We start from the raw sequence: 17,271 nt of genomic DNA on the forward strand, positions 1-17,271 counted from the left end.
AGTTGATGGAAAATGAGGTATTTAAGATTAATTTCTAATCAATCACGTGTTTGCATAATTTTTATCGTGTATTTAATGTATATTTAATGCATAATTTTTATCGTATATTTAATGTATTAATAACAATAAACTGAAAATTCACAAAACCGTTGAAAAACGGCAAAATATTGCCTAATTCGGTGATATTTTGTTTAAGGTTGCATATCGATGTAAAATTAAAAGTTGTTCAATTTGCTTATAAATTTTTTTATGAATTGGTTATAGAAACGCTGCAGCTGGTCCAAGTTTCATCATCACACCCTAAACAGAAAAGGAGAAAAAAATAAACAACGAATTATGCAACGAATTTTCAAATAGTTTCAGGGAACACATGTGTCAACTAAAATCATTTCTATAACACTCAGATATTAAATTAAGCATATAATAAAGGATTCTAGTTATCAGTTTTATCAAAAAAGTGTTTAGTGCAATAATTAAATTTTTCAAAGTTACCCTACTAAAAAAATATGCAATATATGATATTTATAAATTTTTATAAAATCAACAAATAGACTTTGGACTAAAATGTCTACTAGAGTCTGTAGAAGCACAAACGCTACATATAAGGTGTAATTTGCATGTATATTGATTAATAAATGAAAGCTCTGAAGTACTTTGAAGGTGTAAATTACTTTCCAGAGTAAAATAAAGATCCAAGTTCGGCCACCTGTAGCTGAGCTTGACTTCGACAGATTTCGTTCATAATTGGAGCCCTTACAGATAGGCATCCATTGAGCAAGGTGTGCAAGTTTCATGCAAATCCCTTGATAACAAACGAGAAAAAAAAATTGGCCAAAAAAAAAGAAGAAAAAAAAAGATTTTTTTTTTTTTTAAATATAAATATATTGAACATACATATTACAATTATTACAAGAGTTTGTGCTTCTACAGCACATAGTAGACATTTTAGTTGACACATGTGTTCCCTGAGATTATTTGAGAATTTTGAACATTCGTTGCATAATACGTTGTGTATTTTTTTCTCCTTTTCTGTTTAGGGTGTGATGGTGAAACTTGGACCAGTTGCAGCCCTTTCTATAACCATTTCATAAAAAAATTTATAAGCAAATTTAACGACTTTTAATTTATAACGATTTGGAATGATATGCCCCCTTAAATCACATAAAGGAAAAGGGAATGATAAACGTCAAAATATTGCTAAATTCGATGATGTTTAGTACGAAACAAAATGCAAGAAAACTTGCTTAAAATGCAATATTATGCGAAAATCTGATATACGAAGGCCAAATCACATATCGTGATACTACATGAAATAGTTTCGAAATATTGGTAAAAATGAATATATTTACGTAATATCAAACTACATGAAAAACGTGAAAAAAGTCAATATTATTCCAAATTTGAGAATTTTAACTTCGAATCGTAGAGCGAGGTTTCGTATTATTTAGATCCAAGAAAAGACATATGAGAATGTTGTTTCCAATACAAATGATAAAAATCAATGTGTTTTCATTAGAATTAACTAAAATGTTCCTGATTTTTCGTTTATATTACCGATGGAAGATGTACATGTAAAACCGTTCTATTCCGGCTGAAACGTCGATATATGCAATAAAAACCGAACTTCTCCCGTTTTCAATATCTTACTCAGTATTTCAACGAGAAACAAATAGATGATTGAAAATGAAGTATTTAAGGTTATTATCTAATCAATTATGTGTTTGTATCATTTTATCGTATATTTAATGAATTAATACTAATAAACTGGAAATTCACAAAAACGTGGAAAAACAGCAAAATATTGCCTAATTCGATGATATTTTGTTTATATCACATAAAGGAAAAGGGGGATGATAAACGTCAAAATATTACTAAATTCGATGATTTATAGTACGAAACAAAAGGAAGAAAACTTGCTTAAAATGCAATATTATGCGAAATTCTGAGATTTGAAGGCGAAATCACATATCATGCTACTACGTGAAAAAGTATCGAAATTATGGTAAAAATGAAAATATTTACGTAATATCAAACAACTTGAAAAACGTAAAAAAAGTCACTATTAAACCAAATTTAAGGATTTTAACTTCGAATCATAAAGCGAGGTTTCGTATTATTTAGATCCAAGAAAAGACATATGACAATGTTGTATCCAATACAAATGATAAAAATCAATGTGTTTTCATTAGAATGAACTAAAATGTTCCTGATTTTCCGTTTATATTACTGATGGAAAATGTACACGTAAAACCGCACAATTCCGGCTGAAACGTCGATATATGCAATAAAAACCGAACTTCTCCCCTTTTCAATATCTTACTCAGTATTTTAACGAGAAACAAATAGTTGATTGAAAATGAGGTATTTATGATTAATTTCTAATCAATTACGTGTTTGCATAATTTTTATCGTATATTTAATGTATTAATAACAATAAACTGAAAATTCACAAAACCGTTGAAAAACGGCAAAATATTGCCTAATTCGGTGATATTTTGTTTAAATCACATAAAGGAAAAGGGAATGATAACCGTCAAAATATTGCTAAATTCGATGATGTTTAGTGCGAAACAAAGTGCAAGGAAAACTTGCTTAAAATGCAATATTATGCGAAAATCTGAGATATGAAGGCCAAATCACATATCGTGATACTACATGAAATAGTTTCGAAATATTGGTAAAAATGAATATATTTACGTAAAATCAAACTATATTGAAAAACGTGAAAAAAGTCAATATTATTCCAAATTTGAGGATTTTAACTTCGAATCGTAGAGCGATGTTTCGTATTATTTAGATCCAAAAAAAGACATATGACAATGTTGTTTCCAATACAAATGATAAAACTCAATGTATTTTCATTAGAATTAACTAAAATGTTCCTGATTTTCCGTTTATATTACCGATAGAAGATGTTCACGTAAAACCGCACAATTCCAGCTGAAGCGTCGATATATGCAATAAAAACCGAATTTCTCCCCTTTTCAATATTTTACTCAGTATTTCAACGAGAAACAAATAGATGATTGAAGATGAAGTATTTAAGTTAATATTTAATCAATTACGTGTTTGCATCATTTTTATCGTATATTTATTGAATTAATACCAATAAACTGGAAATTCACAAAAACGTGGAAAAACAGCAAAATATTGCCTAATTCGATGATATTTTGTTTAAATCACATAAAGGAAAAGGGGGATGATAAACGTCAAAATATTGCTAAATTCGATGATGTTTAGTACGAAACAAAATACAAGAAAACTTGCTTAAATGCAATATTTTGCGAAAATTTGAGATATGAGGGCCAAATCACATATCCTGACACTACATAAAATAGTATCGAAATATTGGTAAAAATGAATATATTTACGTAATATCAAACTACATGAAAAACGTGAAAAAAGTCAATATTATTCCAAATTTGAGGATTTTAACTTCGAATCATAGAGCGAGATATCGTATTATTTAGATCCAAGAAAAGACATATGAGAATGTTGTTTCCAATACAAATGATAAAATTCAATGTATTTTCATTAGAATTAACTAAAATGTTCCTGATTTTCCGTTTATATTACCGATAGAAGATGTACACGTAAAACCGCACAATTCCAGCTGAAGCGTCGATATATGCAATAAAAACCGAATTTCTCCCCTTTTCAATATCTTCCTCAGTATTTCAACGAGAAACAAATAGATGATTGAAGATGTAGTATTTAAGTTTATTATTTAATCAATTACGTGTTCGCATCATTTTTATCGTATATTTATTGAATTAATACCAATAAACTGGAAATTCACAAAAACGTGGAAAAACAGCAAAATATTGCCTAATTCGATGATATTTTGTTTAAATTACATAAAGGAAAAGGGGGATGATAAACGTCAAAATATTGCTAAATTCGATGATGTTTAGTACGAAACAAAATACAAGAAAACTTGCTTAAATTTATCATCCCCTTTCCATTATGTGATTTAAACAAAATATCTTCGAATTAGGCCGTTTTTCCACGTTTTTGTGAATTTTCAGTTTATTGTTATTAATTCTTATAAATATACGATAAAAATTATGCAAACACATAATTGATCAGAAAATAACCTTAAATACTTCATTTTCAATCATCAATTTGTTTTTGGTTAAAATACTGAGTAAGATATTGAAAAGGGGAGAAGTTCTGTTTTTATTGCATATATCGACGTTTCATCCGGATTAGAACGATTTTACGTGTACATCTTCCATCGGTAATATAAACTGAAAATCAGGAACATTTTAGTTAATTTTAATGAAAACACATTGATTTTTATCATTTGTATTGGACGCAACATCTTTATACGTCTTTTCTAGGGTCTAAAAAATACGAAACGTTGCTCCATGATTCGAAGTTAAAATCCTCAAATTTGGTATAATAATTACTTTTTTCACGTTTTTTATGTAGTTTGATATTACGTAAATATATTCAATTTTACCAATATTTCGATACTATTTCATGTAGTTTCACGAAATGTGCTTTGGCCTTCAAATCCCAGATTTTCGCATAATATTGCATTTGAAGCAAGTTTTCTTGCATTTTGTTTCGTACTAAAAATCATCGAATTCAGCAATATTTTGACGTTTATCATCCCCTTTTCCTTTATGTGATATAAACAAAATATCATCGAATTAGGCAATATTTTGCTGTTTTTCCACGTTTTTGTGAATTTTCATTATAATGCTATTAATTCAATAAATATACGATAAAAATTATGCAAACACATAATTGATTAGAAATTAACCTTAAACACTTCATTTTCAATCAACTATTTGTTTTTCGTTAAAATACTGAGTAAGCAATTGGAAAGGGGAGAAGTTCTGTTTTTATTGCATATATCGACGTTTCAGCCGGATTAGAGCGGTTTTACGTGTACATCTTCCATCGGTAATATAAACGGAAAATCAGGAACATTTTAGTTAATTCTAATGAAAACACATTGATTTTTATCATTTGTATTTGAAACAACATTGTCATATGTCTTTTCTTGGATCTAAATAATACGAAACCTCGCTCTTTGATTTGAAGTTAAAACCCTCAAATATTGTAATATAGTTTTTTTTCACGTTATTCATGTAGAGTGATTTTACATATATATATATATATATATATATATATATATATATATATATATATATATATATATATATATATATATATATATATATATATATATATTCGTTTTTACCAATATTTCGATACTACTTCATGTTTTCTCACGATATGTGAGTTGGCCTTAATATCTTAGAATTTCGCAAATTTTGCATTTTAAGCAAGTTTTCTTGCATTTTGTTCTGTTCTAAAAATCATCGAATTTAGCTATATTTTGACCTTTATCATCCCCTTTTCCTTTATGTGATTTAAACAAAATATCATCGAATTACGCCGTTTTTCCACGTTTTGGTGAATTTTCAGTTTATTGTTATTAATTCATTAAATATACGATAAAAAATTATGCAAACACATAATTGATCAGAAAATAACCTTAAATACTCCATTTTCAATCATCAATTTGTCTCTCGTTAAAATACTGAGTAAGATATTGAAATGGGGAGAAGTTCTGTTTTTATTGCATATATCGACGTTTCAGCCGGATTAGAGCGGTTTTACGTGTACATCTTCCATCGGTAATATAAACGGAAAATCAGGAACATTTTTGTTAATTCCAATGAAAACACATTGGTTTTTATCATTTGTGTTGGAAACAACATTGTCATATGTCTTTACTTGGATCTAAATAATACGAAACCTCGCTCTATGATTTGAAGTTAAAATCCTCAAATATGGTAAAATTGTGACTTTTTCACGTTTTTCATGTAGTTTGATATTACGTAAATATATTCATTTTTACCAATATTTCGATACTATTTCATGTAGTATCACGATATGTGATTTGGCCTTCAAATCTCAGAATTTCGCATAATATTGCATTTTAAGCAAGTTTTATTGCATTTTGTTTCATACGAAAAATCATCGAATTTAGCAAAATTTTGACGTTTATCATCCCCTTTTCCTTTATGTGATTTAAAAAAAATATCATCGAATTAGGCAATATTTTGCCGTTTTCCACGTTTTTGTGAATTTTCAGTTTATTGTTATTAATTCATTAAATATACGATAAAATTGATGCAAACACATAATTGATTAGAAATTAATCTTAAATACTTCATTTTCAATCAACCATTTGTTTCTCGTTAAAATACTGAGTAGGATATTGAAAATGGGAGAAGTTCGGTTTTTATTGCATATATCGACGTTTCAGCCGGATTAGAGCGGTTTTACGTGTACATCTTCCATCGGTAATATAAACGGAAAATCAGGAACATTTTAGTTAATTCTAATGAAAACACATTGGTTTTTGTCATTTGTATTGGAAACAACATTGTCATATGTCTTTTCTTGGATCTAAATAATACGAAACATCGCTCTATGATTTGAAGTTAAAATCCTCGAATATGGTAAAATAGTGACTTTTTCACGTTTTTCATATAGTTTGATATTACGTAAATATATTCATTTTTACCAATATTTCGATACTATTTCATGTAGTACCACGATATGTGATTTGGCCTTCAAATCTCAGAATTTCGCATAATATTGCATTTTAAGCAAGTTTTCTTGCATTTTGTTTCGTACGAAAAATCATCGAATTTAGCAATATTTTGACGTTTATCATTCTCTTTTCCTTTATGTGATTTAAACAAAATATCATCGAATTAGGCAATATTTTGCCGTTTTTCCACGTTTTTGTGAATTTTCAGCTTATTGGTATTAATTCATTATATATACGATAACAATGATGCAAACACATAATTGATTAGATAATAACCTTAAATACTTCATTTTCAATCAAATATTTGTTTCTCGTTAAAATACTGAGTAAGAAATTAAAAAGGGGAGAACTTCTGTTTTTATTGCATATATCGACGTTTCAGCCAGGATAGAGCGGTTTTCGTATTTTGAAAACTGCAGGAGGTTTGAGCAAAATGTGATCCATTGCCGCTTTCAGTAATAGGCATATTTTCGGTATAAAAAGTCGAAATTTCAAACTGCGAATACATGCAGAAAGCCAAAATTTGGCTCCAAAATATGGCTCACGGGTCGAATTTGGGATGTTTGGGATATTTTGAAAACTGCAGGGAGGGTTTAGGCAACATGTGACCCATCGCTGCTCCCAGTAATAGGCATATTGTCGGTATAAAATGACTTAATTTCATACTGCGAATACGTGATGAGAGCCCGAATTTGGCTTCAAAATATGGCTCAAACGTCGAATTTGAGATGTTTGGGATATTAATTGATTTGTTTTATATTTTTAATGACTTATGTAGAGTGATTTAGGGAGTGGGGGGAGGTGGTAGCGTGTGTAGTAGATTATACGAGATCGTGGTTAGTTAGTATTTATCTAGTTGTGTTCACCTAGTTGTTCTTGCGAGGGTTGAGCTCTGCTCTTTCGACCCGCCTCTCAACTGTGAATCAATCAATTTTTACTAGCTAATAAAAAAAAATCCACATACACACACCAAGAAAGCAGCCCGTAACAGGTGTCTAATGCCCAAGTACCTATGTACTGCTCGGTAAGAGGAGCATCAGAATGAATGAAACTCTGCTGATTTTCGTTTGCGCCATCACCGGGGGATCGAACTTTGACCCTAGGATTACGAGTCGATAGCGCTGTCCACTCAGCTATAAAGCCCCCTAGTGTGTGTATTGGTGCAAAAGATAATTTGGGAGAAGTTAATGGAAAGGAATGATGTTTGGTGGCCTTGAAGACGCTGGAAGAGGGTTGCCAGTTATGAATTTATCATCAGAGAGCCGCCACCACCATCCACCACCAGCTGCCACCAGCCGGCACCGCCCGCCACCAGCCGGCACCGCCCGCCACCACCAGTCGCCACCGCCAGCCGCCACCACCAGCCGCCACCACCAGCTGCCATCACCGCCACCACCAGCCGCCATCAGCTGCCACCGCCACCAGCCGCCACCACCAGCCACCACCAGCCGCCACCGCCCGCCACCACCAGCCGCCACCGCCCGCCACCACCAGGCGCCACCACCGCCACCAGCTGCCACCGCCCGCCACCACCAGCCGCCACCGCCCGCCACCACCAGGCGCCACCACCGCCACCAGATGCCACAGCCCGCCACCAGCCGCCACCACCGCCCGCCATCAGCCGTCAACGCCCGTTGCCACAGTCGCCACCGCCAGCCGAAACCAGCCCCCACCACCGCCGATCGCAACCACCCACCACAGCCGCCACCACCCATCACAGCCGCCCGCCACCACCCACCACTTCCGCCCGCCACCGCCATACACAGCCGCCAGTGTCCGCCACCGCCGCCACTGTCCGCCTGCTGCCACTGTCCACCCGCCGCCACTGTCCGCCCGCCGCCACTGTCCGCCACCGCCACCACTGTCCGCCACCGCCACCACTGTCCGCCACTGCCACCACTGTACGCCACCGCCACCACTGTCCGCCACCGCCACCACTGTCCGCCCGCCGCCGCCACTGTCCGCCCCGCCGCCAATGTCCGCCCGCCGCCACTGTCCACCACCGCCGCCACTGTCCGCCACTGTCCGCCCGCCGCCACCGCCACCACTGTCCGCCCGCCGCCACCGCCACCACTGTCCGCCCGCCTCCACTGTCCACCACCGCCGCCACTGTCCGCCCGCCGCCACTGTCCACCACCGCCGCCACAGCCGCCACTGTCCGCCCGCCGCCACTATCCGCCACTGTCCGCCCGCCGCCACCGCCACCACTGTCCGCCCGCCGCCACTGTCCACCACCGCCGCCACAGCCGCCACTGTCCGCCCGCCGCCACTATCCGCCACCGCCGCCACAGCCGCTACTGTCCGCCCGCCTCCACTGTCCACCACCGCCGCCACTATCCACCACCGCCGCCTCAGCCGCCACTGTCCGCCCGCCGCCACTGTCCACCACCGCCGCCACAGCCGCCTCTGTCCGCCCGCCGCCACTATCCGCCACAGCTGCCACTATCCACCACCACCGCCACTGTCCGCCTTCAGCCGCCACTCTCTGCCACAGTCGCCACTCTCCGCCGTACAGCCTCCCCTCTCTCCATTAGTAAATAATTATAATTGTTAGTAAATAATAAAAGAAATATAAATTATTAGATTTTTTTTACCCTTAAATTGGTTTTAATATTTAAATTGAAAATAATAATATAATATAAAAAAAATAAAAAAAAAAATAATATAATATAAAATAATATAATTTAATTTCAAGAAATTTAACTTTAAACACAAAGATGTGAAAAGGGTTCAGATTATAGGCTCAAACCTTTCATAAGAGATACATATTGGTATATGATTGGATTATGAATGATTCATGTTAGGATTGTAAAGTTACCACAACATCTCAAATTAGTGTTAAATACGTAGGTTTTGGTTATAAGTTTTGGAAACCTATTTAAGTCCACACACAAATTCGTAACTGATACGATAAAACAAACGTTTCCAATCCTTTCAAATACTTTCCAGATATGTTGTGGCAACCTTAAATTGTTTGCTGGGTCTTAAGCCTCTGCAACACTCTGTTCAGCCTCTGCATCACTCTCTTGAGCCTCTGCATCACTCTCTTGAGCCTTTGCATCACTCTCTTGAGCCTCTGCATCCCTCTCTTAAGCCTCTGCAACACTCTCTTCAGCCTCTGCATCTCTCTCTTAAGCCTCTGCATCCCTCTCTTTAGCCCCTGCATCCCTCTCTTGAGCCCCTGCATCACTCCCGTAAGCCTCTGAATCCATCTGTAGAGCCTCTGCATCATTCTCTTCAGCCTCTGCATTCCTCTCTTAAGCCTCTGCATCACCCTCTTGATCCTCTGCATCCCTCTCTTAAGCCTCTGCATCATTCTGTTGAGCCCCTGCATCATTCTCTTGAGCCTCTGCATCGCTCTCTTTAGCCTCTACATCATTCTCTTGTGCCTCTGCATCACTCTCTTGAACCTCTGCATCACTCTCTTAAGCATCTGCATCTCTCTCTTCAGCCTCTGCATCACTCTCTTGAGCCTCTGCATCACTCTCTTGAGCCTCTACATCTCTCTCTTGAGCCTCTGCATCACTCTCTTAAGCCTCTGCATCCCTCTCTTGAGCCTCTGCATCCCTCTCTTGAGCCTCTGCATCACTCTATTGAGCCTCTTCATCCCTCTCTTGAGCCTCTGCATCACTCTCGTAAGCCTCTGAATCACTCTCTTGAGCCTCTGCAACCCTCTCTTGAACTCCTGCATCCCTCTCATGAGCCTCTGCATCCCTCTCTTGAGGCTTTGCATCACTCTCTTAAGCCTCTGCATCTCTCTCTTGAGCCTTTTGCAGCACTCTCTTGAGAATCTGCATCATTCTCTTGAGCCTCTGCGTCATTCTCTTGAGTCTCTGCATCCCTCTTTTGAGCCTTTTGCAGCACTCTCTTGAGACTCTGCATCATTCTCTTCAGCCTCTGCATTCTTCTTTTAAGCCTCTGCTTCACTCTCTTGAGCCTCTGCATCCCTTTCATGAGCCTTTGCAACACTCTCTTCAGCCTCTGCATCCCTCTCTTGAGCCTCTGCATCCTTCTCTTGAGCCCCTGCATCCCTCTCCTGAGCCTCTGCATCCCTCTCTTGAACCTCTGCATCCCTCTCTTAAGCCTCTACATCACTCTCTTCTGCCTCTGCATCACTCTCCTGAGCCTCTGCATCCCCTCTATTAAGCCTCTGCATCACTCTCTTAAGCCTCAGCCTCACTTTATTGAGCCTCTGCATCACTCTATTGAGCCTCTTCATCCCTCTCTTGAGCCTCTGCATCACTCTCGTAAGCCTCTGCATCACTCTCTTGAGCCTCTGCATAACTCTCATGAATCTCTGCATCACTCTCTTGAGCCTCCGCATCCCTCTCATGAGCCTCTGCATCCCTCTCTTGAGGCTTTGCATCACTCTCTTAAGCCTCTGCATCTCTCTCTTGAGCCTTTTGCAGCACTCTCTTGAGAATCTGCATCATTCTCTTGAGCCTCTGCGTCATTCTCTTGAGTCTCTGCATCCCTCTTTTGAGCCTTTTGCAGCACTCTCTTGAGACTCTGCATCATTCTCTTCAGCCTCTGCATTCTTCTTGTAAGCCTCTGCTTCACTCTCTTGAGCCTCTGCATCCCTTTCATGAGCCTTTGCAACACTCTCTTAAGCCTCTGCATCCCTCTCTTGAGCCTCTGCATAACTCTCATGAGCCTCTGCATCCCTCTCTTGAGCCTCTGCATCCCTCTCTTGAGCCCCTGCATCCCCCTCCTGAGCCTCTGCATCCCTCTCTTGAACCTCTGCATCCCTCTCTTAAGCCTCTACATCACTCTCTTCAGCCTCTGCATCACTCTCCTGAGCCTCTGCATCCCCTCTATTAAGCCTCTGCATCACTCTCTTAAGCCTCAGCCTCACTTTATTGAGCCTCTGCATCACTCTATTGAGACTCTTCATCCCTCTCTTGAGCCTCTGCATCACTCTCGTAAGCCTCTTCATCACTCTCTTGAGCCTCTGCATAACTCTCATGAATCTCTGCATCACTCTCTTGAGCCTCCGTATCCCTCTCATGAGCCACTGCATCACTCTCTTTAGCCTCTGCACCCCTCTATTGAGCCTCTGAATCCCTCTCTTGAGAATCTGCATCACTCTCTTGAACCTCTGCATCACTCTCTTCATCCTCTGCATCCCTCTCCTGAGCATCTGCATCACTCTTTTGGGCCCCCTGCATCCCTCCATTGAGCCTCTGCATCACTCTCTTGAGCCTCTGCATCACCCTCTTAAGCCTCTGCATCAATATTTTGAGCCTTTGCATCACTTTTTTAAGCCTCTGCATCCCTTTCATGAGCCTCTGCATCCCTCTCTTGAACTCCTGCTTCCCTCTCATGAGCCTCTGCATCCCTCTTTTGAGCCTTTGCATCACTCTCTTAAGCCTTTGGATCCCTCTTTTGAGCCTCTGCATCACTCTCGTAAGCCTCTGCATCACTCTCTTAAGCCTCTGCATAACTCTCTTGAGTCTCTGCATCACTCTCTTGAGCCTTTGCATCACTCTCTTGAGCCTCTGCATCACTCTCTTGAGGCTCTGAATCAATTGCTTGAGCCTCTGCAACACTCTCTTCATCCTCTGCATCACTCTCTTAAGCCTCTTAATCCCTCTCTTAAGCTTCATAATCCCTCTCTTGAGCCTCTGAATCGCTCTCTTGAGCCTCTGCATCACTCTCTCGAGCGTCTGCATCACTCTCTTGATTTTTTTTCAGATATATACAAGAGTTGTTACATTCTATTACAGCCACTAGATTTTACTGTTGCGTTAAACAGACGCTACAGTTAAGGAATTGTGCCCAGTAAATCCTCCCCGGCCAGGATACGAACCCATGACATAGCGCTCGGGGAACGCCAGACGAATGTCTTACCACTACACCACGGAGACTGTACCATCACTCTGCATCACTCTCTTGAGCCTCTGCATCACTCTCTTAAGCAGCTGCATCACTCTCTTAAGCCTCTGCATCACTCTCTTGAGTCTCTGAATCACTCTCTTGACCCTCTGCATTTCTCTTGAGTCTCTGCATCACTCTCTTGAGTCTCTGCATCACTCTCTTGAGCCTTTGCATCACTCGTTTGATCCTCTGCATCAGTCTCTTGAGCCTCTGCATCACTCTCTTGATCCTCTGCATCACTCTCTTGACCATCTGCATTTCTCTCTTGAGCCACTGCATCCGTCTCTTGATCCTCTGCATCACTCTTTTAAGCCTCAGCATCCCTCTCTTCATCTTCTGCATTACTCTCTTGAGCCTCTGCATCATTCTCTTGAGCCTCTGCATCTCTCTCATAAGCCTCTACATCATTCTCTTGAGTCTCTGCATCACTCTCTTGAGCCTCTGCATCACTCTCTTAAGCCTCTGCATCTCTCTCTTTAGCCTCTGCATCACTTTCTTGAGCCTCTGCATCCCTCTCTTGAGCCCCTGCATCCCTCTCTTAAGCCTCTGCATCACTCTCTTTAGCCTCTGCATCACTCTCTTGAGCCTCTGCATCTCTCTATTAAGCCTATGCAACACTCTCTTTACCCTCTGACCCCCTCTATTAAGCCTCTGCATCACTCTCTTCGGCCTCTGCATCACTCTCTTAAGCCTCTGCATCCCTCTCTTGAGCCTCTGCATCACTCTCTTGAGCCTCGGCATCCCTCTCTTAATCCTCTGCAACACTCTCTTGAGCCTCTGCATCACTCTCTTAAGCCTCTGCATCCCTCTCTTGAGCCTCTGCATCACTCTCTAGAGCCTCTGCATCACTCTCTTGAGCCTAACCTAAACCTAAACTTCTCCCCTTTTCAATATCTTACTCAGTATTTTAACAAGAAACAAATAGTTGATGGAAAATGAGGTATTTAAGATTAATTTCTAATCAATCACGTGTTTGCATAATTTTTATCGTGTATTTAATGTATATTTAATGCATAATTTTTATCGTATATTTAATGTATTAATAACAATAAACTGAAAATTCACAAAACCGTTGAAAAACGGCAAAATATTGCCTAATTCGGTGATATTTTGTTTAAGGTTGCATATCGATGTAAAATTAAAAGTTGTTCAATTTGCTTATAAATTTTTTTATGAATTGGTTATAGAAACGCTGCAGCTGGTCCAAGTTTCATCATCACACCCTAAACAGAAAAGGAGAAAAAAATAAACAACGAATTATGCAACGAATTTTCAAATAGTTTCAGGGAACACATGTGTCAACTAAAATCATTTCTATAACACTCAGATATTAAATTAAGCATATAATAAAGGATTCTAGTTATCAGTTTTATCAAAAAAGTGTTTAGTGCAATAATTAAATTTTTCAAAGTTACCCTACTAAAAAAATATGCAATATATGATATTTATAAATTTTTATAAAATCAACAAATAGACTTTGGACTAAAATGTCTACTAGAGTCTGTAGAAGCACAAACGCTACATATAAGGTGTAATTTGCATGTATATTGATTAATAAATGAAAGCTCTGAAGTACTTTGAAGGTGTAAATTACTTTCCAGAGTAAAATAAAGATCCAAGTTCGGCCACCTGTAGCTGAGCTTGACTTCGACAGATTTCGTTCATAATTGGAGCCCTTACAGATAGGCATCCATTGAGCAAGGTGTGCAAGTTTCATGCAAATCCCTTGATAACAAACGAGAAAAAAAAATTGGCCAAAAAAAAAGAAGAAAAAAAAAGATTTTTTTTTTTTTTAAATATAAATATATTGAACATACATATTACAATTATTACAAGAGTTTGTGCTTCTACAGCACATAGTAGACATTTTAGTTGACACATGTGTTCCCTGAGATTATTTGAGAATTTTGAACATTCGTTGCATAATACGTTGTGTATTTTTTTCTCCTTTTCTGTTTAGGGTGTGATGGTGAAACTTGGACCAGTTGCAGCCCTTTCTATAACCATTTCATAAAAAAATTTATAAGCAAATTTAACGACTTTTAATTTATAACGATTTGGAATGATATGCCCCCTTAAATCACATAAAGGAAAAGGGAATGATAAACGTCAAAATATTGCTAAATTCGATGATGTTTAGTACGAAACAAAATGCAAGAAAACTTGCTTAAAATGCAATATTATGCGAAAATCTGATATACGAAGGCCAAATCACATATCGTGATACTACATGAAATAGTTTCGAAATATTGGTAAAAATGAATATATTTACGTAATATCAAACTACATGAAAAACGTGAAAAAAGTCAATATTATTCCAAATTTGAGAATTTTAACTTCGAATCGTAGAGCGAGGTTTCGTATTATTTAGATCCAAGAAAAGACATATGAGAATGTTGTTTCCAATACAAATGATAAAAATCAATGTGTTTTCATTAGAATTAACTAAAATGTTCCTGATTTTCCGTTTATATTACTGATGGAAAATGTACACGTAAAACCGCACAATTCCGGCTGAAACGTCGATATATGCAATAAAAACCGAACTTCTCCCCTTTCTGATAAATTCTGATAAACTGGAAATTCACAAAAACGTGGAAAAACAGCAAAATATTGCCTAATTCGATGATATTTTGTTTATATCACATAAAGGAAAAGGGGGATGATAAACGTCAAAATATTACTAAATTCGATGATTTATAGTACGAAACAAAAGGAAGAAAACTTGCTTAAAATGCAATATTATGCGAAATTCTGAGATTTGAAGGCGAAATCACATATCATGCTACTACGTGAAAAAGTATCGAAATTATGGTAAAAATGAAAATATTTACGTAATATCAAACAACTTGAAAAACGTAAAAAAAGTCACTATTAAACCAAATTTAAGGATTTTAACTTCGAATCATAAAGCGAGGTTTCGTATTATTTAGATCCAAGAAAAGACATATGACAATGTTGTATCCAATACAAATGATAAAAATCAATGTGTTTTCATTAGAATGAACTAAAATGTTCCTGATTTTCCGTTTATATTACTGATGGAAAATGTACACGTAAAACCGCACAATTCCGGCTGAAACGTCGATATATGCAATAAAAACCGAACTTCTCCCCTTTTCAATATCTTACTCAGTATTTTAACGAGAAACAAATAGTTGATTGAAAATGAGGTATTTATGATTAATTTCTAATCAATTACGTGTTTGCATAATTTTTATCGTATATTTAATGTATTAATAACAATAAACTGAAAATTCACAAAACCGTTGAAAAACGGCAAAATATTGCCTAATTCGGTGATATTTTGTTTAAATCACATAAAGGAAAAGGGAATGATAACCGTCAAAATATTGCTAAATTCGATGATGTTTAGTGCGAAACAAAGTGCAGGAAAACTTGCTTAAAATGCAATATTATGCGAAAATCTGAGATATGAAGGCCAAATCACATATCGTGATACTACATGAAATAGTTTCGAAATATTGGTAAAAATGAATATATTTACGTAAAATCAAACTATATTGAAAACGTGAAAAAAGTCAATATTATTCCAAATTTGAGGATTTTAACTTCGAATCGTAGAGCGATGTTTCGTATTATTTAGATCCAAAAAAAGACATATGACAATGTTGTTTCCAATACAAATGATAAAACTCAATGTATTTTCATTAGAATTAACTAAAATGTTCCTGATTTTCCGTTTATATTACCGATAGAAGATGTTCACGTAAAACCGCACAATTCCAGCTGAAGCGTCGATATATGCAATAAAAACCGAATTTCTCCCCTTTTCAATATTTTACTCAGTATTTCAACGAGAAACAAATAGATGATTGAAGATGAAGTATTTAAGTTAAATATTTAATCAATTACGTGTTTGCATCATTTTTATCGTATATTTATTGAATTAATACCAATAAACTGGAAATTCACAAAAACGTGGAAAAACAGCAAAATATTGCCTAATTCGATGATATTTTGTTTAAATCACATAAAGGAAAAGGGGGATGATAAACGTCAAAATATTGCTAAATTCGATGATGTTTAGTACGAAACAAAATACAAGAAAACTTGCTTAAATGCAATATTTTGCGAAAATTTGAGATATGAGGGCCAAATCACATATCCTGACACTACATAAAATAGTATCGAAATATTGGTAAAAATGAATATATTTACGTAATATCAAACTACATGAAAAACGTGAAAAAAGTCAATATTATTCCAAATTTGAGGATTTTAACTTCGAATCATAGAGCGAGATATCGTATTATTTAGATCCAAGAAAAGACATGAGAATGTTGTTTCCAATACAAATGATAAAATTCAATGTATTTTCATTAGAATTAACTAAAATGTTCCTGATTTTCCGTTTATATTACCGATAGAAGATGTACACGTAAAACCGCACAATTCCAGCTGAAGCGTCGATATATGCAATAAAAACCGAATTTCTCCCCTTTTCAATATCTTCCTCAGTATTTCAACGAGAAACAAATAGATGATTGAAGATGTAGTATTTAAGTTTATTATTTAATCAATTACGTGTTCGCATCATTTTTATCGTATATTTATTGAATTAATACCAATAAACTGGAAATTCACAAAAACGTGGAAAAACAGCAAAATATTGCCTAATTCGATGATATTTTGTTTAAATTACATAAAGGAAAAGGGGGATGATAAACGTCAAAATATTGCTAAATTCGATGATGTTTAGTACGAAACAAAATACAAGAAAACTTGCTTAAATTTATCATCCCCTTTCCATTATGTGATTTAAACAAAATATCATCGAATTAGGCCGTTTT

Source organism: Procambarus clarkii, chromosome 4, assembly GCF_040958095.1.
Source record: "Procambarus clarkii isolate CNS0578487 chromosome 4, FALCON_Pclarkii_2.0, whole genome shotgun sequence".
In the NCBI taxonomy this organism is placed as follows: Eukaryota; Metazoa; Arthropoda; class Malacostraca; order Decapoda; family Cambaridae; genus Procambarus; species Procambarus clarkii.